The sequence below is a fragment of the Tripterygium wilfordii genome, chromosome 23 (genome assembly GCF_013401445.1).
Source record: "Tripterygium wilfordii isolate XIE 37 chromosome 23, ASM1340144v1, whole genome shotgun sequence".
In the NCBI taxonomy this organism is placed as follows: domain Eukaryota; kingdom Viridiplantae; phylum Streptophyta; class Magnoliopsida; order Celastrales; family Celastraceae; genus Tripterygium; species Tripterygium wilfordii.
In genome coordinates, this window is record NC_052254.1 from 4,198,237 (window position 1) to 4,205,090 (window position 6,854).

Sequence of the window (6,854 nt, forward strand, 5' to 3'; positions counted from 1 at the left end):
ATAGATAATTAGATATCATATTTGGTTTCTTTTTTATGGCAATGACACATACTAGGATTTGAATTTGATTAAGAATAATGTAAGTTCCATGGCTAGGATGTTATCTGCTATTGCCTATTAATGTATATTTGTCTATTTGAATGTCTGCTACTGTAAAAATAAATAAAGTTAGTTGCTAATAATGTTATCTGCTACTGTATATAACTATACATACAAATTCTTCTAGGATGGAATCCACCCACTCAAACAATATGAATACCTCTACTCAAGTTGACATTGTTGAGCAACATATACCCCAACCTACAACTCAAACAGAAGTCAGAATCTAAAGCACCTCCTCAAAAAGGTAAGAAGGCTTCATGGGTGTGGGATTTTGCCACTAAGGCTACAAGGAAAGATGCAGAAGGGGGAGAATACCAGGTGGGGGTTTGTAAAACTTGCAAAAAGGAGATAAAAGCTGACAGTAAGAAGTATGGTACAACAGGGCTTGGCAATCACTTATCAAAGCAGTGTAAGAAATGTCCGGCTTATGGAAGGAATTTTGTTGAGAAAGGCCAAAGCACTCTTTCACAAGATAGTATGGGTGGTGCATTAGTCCCGCATGTATTTAACCAAAAGAAATGTGAGGAGAAGTTGGCTCAATTTATAATCCGGGATGAAATGCCCTTTAGGGTGGTTGATGGAGTGGGGTTTCAAGAATTATTACAGGAGTTATGCCCTAGGTTTAAAATACCAAGTAGGCAAAGAATTACCAGTCTAGTGTGGGATTTGTATGAATTGGAGAAGGGGAAAATAGTGAGTTTGATAGAAGAACAAAGAGTGAGTATCACAACCGATACTTGGACTTCCATACAAAACATAAATTACATGGTTGTCACCGCCCATTTTATGGATAGTGATTGGAATTTGCAAAAGAAAATAATCAACTTCACAAAGATCACTAGTCATAGGGGTGATGACATAGGGAGATGTCTGGAGGCATGTTTGAGAAGTTGGGGGATTGAAAAAGTCTTTAGTATTACGGTTGATAATGCTTCTGCTAATGATGGGGCGATTGAGTACATGAAAAAAATGCTTGGTGAGATGAACACCCTTTTCATTAACAGCAAGTACTTGCATATGAGGTGTGCTTGTCATATCATTAATCTGATTGTTAAAGATGGTTTGAAGGAGCTTAATGGCTCAATTGAAGGCATACGGAATTGTGTAAAGTACATTCATTCATCTCCCGCAAGGTTAGACAAATTTAGGGAATATGCCATAATGTTTAAAATGGACCAAATGTCACACATACCCATGGATGTTCCAACTAGGTGGAATGCAACCTACAAAATGCTTGAAGGTGCCAAGAAGTACGAGAAAGTATTTGTTAGAATGGGAGAAGAAAATGCTCCTTTTGTGAGTTATTTCAATGAGAAAGATAAGGATGGATTTAAGAGGGTGGGGCCACCGTGTGAGGAAGATTGGGAGAAGGCAAAGGCCTTTGTGCATTTTTTGAGGAAGTTTTATAATGCTACATTGTCACTTAGTGCTACTAAATCTTGCACATCTCACTTAATCTTTGTGATAGTGTCGGACTTATTGATTGACATTGATATGAAAATTAATGATGGTAGTGATCCGGTGTTGCAAAGTGTTGGAAATTCAATGAAGCTGAAATTGAACAAATATTGGGGGAATTTCGGGAGTGTCAACAAGATGATATATATAGCTCATGTTCTAAACCCTAGATATAAGCTTGAATTGATACAAATTTCCTTTGAAGACATTGGAAAGGATGCTATTACAATAAAAAATATTATTGGAGATATAAAAAAATGTTTGCTACAGTTGTATGATACATATAAGGGGATTTATGGTCAAGATCAATCTTCAACCACCACGAGTAACACCACTCAAGTCAATACAAATTCAGGTTCACAATCAAGTGGACTTTCTCATGTTGAGATGAAGCTAAAAAGAAGAAGAGAGCAAATGGAAGTTGCGGAGATTGCAAATGAGGTGGATAACTACATTTCAAATCCTTGTGAAAAGCTTGATGGAGAGTCTTTTGATCTCTTATCTTGGTGGAAGTTGAATCAATTATGGTATCCTATTCTTTCAAAGATTGCCAAAGATATATTCTCAATCCCAAGTTCTACCGTGGCTAGTGAAAGTGCTTTTAGCTTGGGTAGGAGGATTGTGGATCCTTTTAGAGCTTCATTGACCCCAAAAATGGTAGAGGCATTAGTGTGTACTAGTGATTGGCTTAGAGCAAATGATTTCAATTTCTATAAGGAGCCAACGGATCTTGAAGTTTCTTTGTATAAGGATCTTGAAGAATTTGAAATAAGTCAGCAACTTTTATACTTTTTATTTTAGTTGAATTGTTAATATTACTTGATAGTTAATGTGAATGGTTAATATTTTTAAATGTCTTTGTATGAGTATCTTGAATGCTCAAGCTCCACCTTCCGAACTTCCTCCTTCGGCTTCACGTCCACCAAACCCACAAACTAAATACTGAAGAATCTCTGTGATTGTGAGTGCCTATTTTTTTTCTAAATTGAATGTTGATTGGTGTAAGAATTTTTTTGTGAGTGGAACTGGTTTGAACTGAACAAATGAACTGGTTGGAACTGGTTTATAGATCTGGTTGGAACATTCAATTTCAGCACTATAGGTGTATTGCTATTTACTTTGTTAAACACATATATATATATAAATATAAATAGTTGTTTTCACTTCCATTTTGACATTTCCCTTATCTAATCCTTTTTCCAGAGATGAGGCAGTGGAGTTGCATTGAAAGCTCTTAAGCAGTTAAACGGGTACAAAATGGTTGGGGTCATGGAAGTATATCAAGTCTGCAGGCCCAGAAAATGAGTTAATGATCTGAATTCTGAAGTAGTAATGTACTAATGTAGTATCTAAGTATCAATGTAATATTGTCCAGTCAAGTAGTTCGTAGTATATGAAAATTTGAAGGCCATGAAATTGACTTTGTTAATTTATTTTGTGTGATGGTCTTGTATTTGTATGAAATAAATTGTTAGTAATGTGTGGGACATGGGAAGTGGAACTATTAGAGTCTGGAAACATATTTCATTTCAAAAAGCATATTTTTCTTGTTTATTTTTGATGCAAGAGACAGGTTTTAAAATTGGTAAATTTACCAATTACCGATTTACCATTACCGATTCATCGGTATATCGATGGTCGGTATACCGATTCTTTCGGTAACGGTAATGGTATCATTTTTTTAGTTACCGAAGGGATCGGTATGGTAATGGGATTTAGGGTTTGGTAATGGTAACCGTACCAATAACAGCCCTAATGGCTTGTAAGAAGATACATGAGCCTTTCCACATCTATATTTACCCACATAATTGATGGAGCAATTAAGTTCCATTATATTGTGATGGAAACAGCCAAAATCTATCACTTTCATGACTTTATAAGTCAAGAACTACATCTGTGTGTTCAAGAAATTTGGGTTAAGTATATTTGAAAATGATAATTAGATCAAATTAAAATTTTTAATTTAATTTTAATCAATTAAATCCCTTATTTTTTTCTATTTTTCTATTCAGTTCCTTCTGAACTACTTTATTTTAAGTATAAAATATCTAAATTATTTTTTACTTAGTTTGGTTAAATTCCAAAAAATAGGGTTTATTAGATGAAAATTTTTACTAATTTCAACATTTATCCTACGACAAAACTTTAATACAAAAATCAACCAAAATAAGAACCCCTAAATGAATAATAACATTGATTATTGCAATAATTATTTAGTAAATAAAAAATTTAATCATAAAGAAAAATAAAAAATCAGCCAAAATAAAATAAAATAAATTTTAAAAGCAATTAATTTTTTTTGGATACAAGTCAAAGTCATGGTCTTCTTAAATTAAAGTAACGAATAATAATTAGAATGCAGCACACCTAATCAGTATAAATGAATGGATCAGCTTGTGTAGTTGATCAACACACAAAGAAATGGGACCAAAGTGGATATGTATTATGGTAATCATGTGGGTATCAATAGATGATGGGTGGTGCCATGGGTGTTGGGAGCAGGAGAGGCTTGCTCTCTTGCAACTCAAACCTTTATTCAATCAACTAAACTGGTTGGAGGGTGAGGAGACTTCTTTAGACTGTTGTAAGTGGGAAAGGGTTGAGTGTAGTCCTGCCACAGGGTGAGTGATTACACTTTCCCTTTATGAAAGTAGAGGATTGGACTTACCGGTATTGAATATCAATGCCTCTCTGTTTCTCCCGTTTGAAGAATTGAAAAAACTAGATTTGTTGTCCAATAACATAGTTGGTTGCATTGAGAATGAAGGTCCTCAAATGCGTATTTGGTGAAATTACTTTGATTTAATTTTAATCTATTATTTGCTTTAATTATTTTGGAATTGGCTCTCAGTTTTTGTCTTTTTAAAAGCACTTTTGTGGCTAACTACTTGCTTGCAGGATTTGAAATATTATCATCAAGATTGAGAAATCTGGGAGTCCATTGCATTCCACTCACCAGCTTGAGGAAGGGTGGTAATAGTCACAAAAATCAAGCCCAACATCAAAGCATGACTGAGGAATCAGAGTATGTACAGCAGAAAATCTCTCTCAGACCGTTGGACATAAATCTAATTCTATGTAAGGCAATAGCTAAAGGGCTACAAAAGTCAAGCCTTACAAAAGGAAAATATCAAGGAAACAAATCTCAGTTAATGGAGAATACTATTGGAGAGAAATCCCAGTCAAGGCACTAACTAAATTATGACAAAGGTAAGCCTTACAATAGGCCAAATATCAAGGAAAAAGATTGGAAAGTATACGTGTCTTTAACATCAAAATTAGTTTTCCTTATTTATTTGTTTTGTTACCGTTAGATGATTTATATATATAAACAAACCACTTGTACATAATTGAGTAACTTGCTCAAGAGTGATTATATGAATTGATCATTCCTCATTGCTTGTCAAGTTATTTCCTTTTGTTTATACATTTGAGAGAGACTTTTTCAGAATATACCACTTCTAATAGAGAGTACAAGGCTTGTCCTACATGTTTGTATATTTTTGGTAAAAGCCATGTTGGACGAGTCTCTTCCAAGTATTTTCATTCTCTCCTTCTTTTCTTGACATTCACGTGATGGTACTCCTGCACGTGTTCCGATCGATCAGACTTGATCACCGATTGATCGCGAATCAACTTTGTCATAAAATATGAAGTGCTGCCATCCACTTCCGATCGGTTTGGTCGATCGGTTTTCCTCTCGGGTATAGAATTTTGCACATATTCATTTCATGCCTTTTTGACTCCAATGAATACTTGAATACCTTCCATATGATCTCAATGCTTAGCCCTAAGGCTAGTTTCGATCATCACGTCAAGTCCTTAGTAGTAAGTTGGGGAGAACAGGATTTTCCATAGTTTCCTAGAGCTCCAAGCTCATTCTTAGAAAACGGACTTCAAATCTCTTGAACATACTGAATTCTGAGTTATATGAGACTACAAAGATGATTAACCTACAAAGAAATAGGAGGTACAACTCCCCAATTGCATGTAAGCTCAAAGAGCTTCATATAGAGCGCATAGGTTAATTATATTTTTAAAAAAAATCCAGAAAATTCATATTACTGCATGATAAATCATTTTATATGTATTAGAATGTCCATATTAAATGTCATGACAATCGGAAATCGTTTGGTTACTCAACCAAACATATAGGTCACTAATAGTGAAACCGATAAATTCTATGTTAAATTCAATGTCATTTTGAAAATTCAGTGTAAATGGCTTTTTCTCTTGAACTTTACTAAGTCAAATATGTTCATAGTGATGAAACTAAGGTGCACGCGAAATTTCATTTAAATCAAAGTTCATTTGGTTCACCACGTTCACAAATAACACATATGGACAAAATTAGGTAAATCCTAGTTTTGACGGAATTTGAGCATATGAACAAATATATATGTGATGCGCTTAATTTCTCATGATTATAGTCCTAAAACATATATTAGACCTTCATGTGCATGTGGTTCAAGTTTCAAGTCATTTGGACCTAAGTTGGTTAAGAAATGATAATTGGATAATTGATGCTCTAACTTAATCCATTATAGTTCATTTGAAATTCTGAATTTCCAGCAATATATCAAGCATGAGTACATGTCAAATTCACGTAATACTAGGCAAAAGCTTCACTTAAAACATGTGATCGTGTAAGATAATCAATAAGATATATTCATTCAAATTCAATTCACATAAATCAAATATTGTTTTAATATTTCAATATCATTTACAAAGATTTAATATCATCAAAATTAGACATGTAGGACATAGGTCCAACAGTAACCCCACCAATGACTACATTTAGGAATTTCATAGTAAATGAAAATAAAATAAATATATGTCCAACCGAGATAGAATTAGTAACTCGCTATCCTCTTGCCTAGCAGACGAATATCTCGGTGGAAAGGAGAATTCATTCGGATTGACAAATATCTCTAGAATTTATATTGTTTTGACATATTTGTTGATTCTCATTTGTTCCTAATCCGAGCTTCTGAAATGCCTTGATATTCTTACTTGAATTCGTATTTGAAGGTTATGCATTCAAATAGAAGGCTCAAATGTTATTTTTGTGATATTTCGGGGGTTTTCAATTAAAGATCTATTTTACTATACACTTGTTGGACGAAAACCATGCATCACTAGTTTTCAAATAAAGATATAGAAATATATAGATACATGTTTTAAAGTTAAAGACCTAGGGAAGTTGAAATATTTCCTGAGATTAGAAATAAAAAATTCCGGCACAACTATGAATCATGTCTTCCTCGAGAGAACCAGTAATGTCTTGCAGATTG

General features: G+C 33.9%; 1 long non-coding RNA gene across 1 annotated transcript; it reads left to right on the plus strand.

Moving 5' to 3' along the window:
- Nucleotides 1–2,421: 2,421 nt before the first annotated feature.
- Nucleotides 2,422–3,001, plus strand: LOC119993169. Its single transcript, XR_005466515.1, has 2 exons — nt 2,422–2,521; nt 2,764–3,001. It is a non-coding gene; the product is annotated as an uncharacterized LOC119993169 (long non-coding RNA).
- The last annotated feature ends 3,853 nt before the right edge of the window (nt 3,002–6,854 follow it).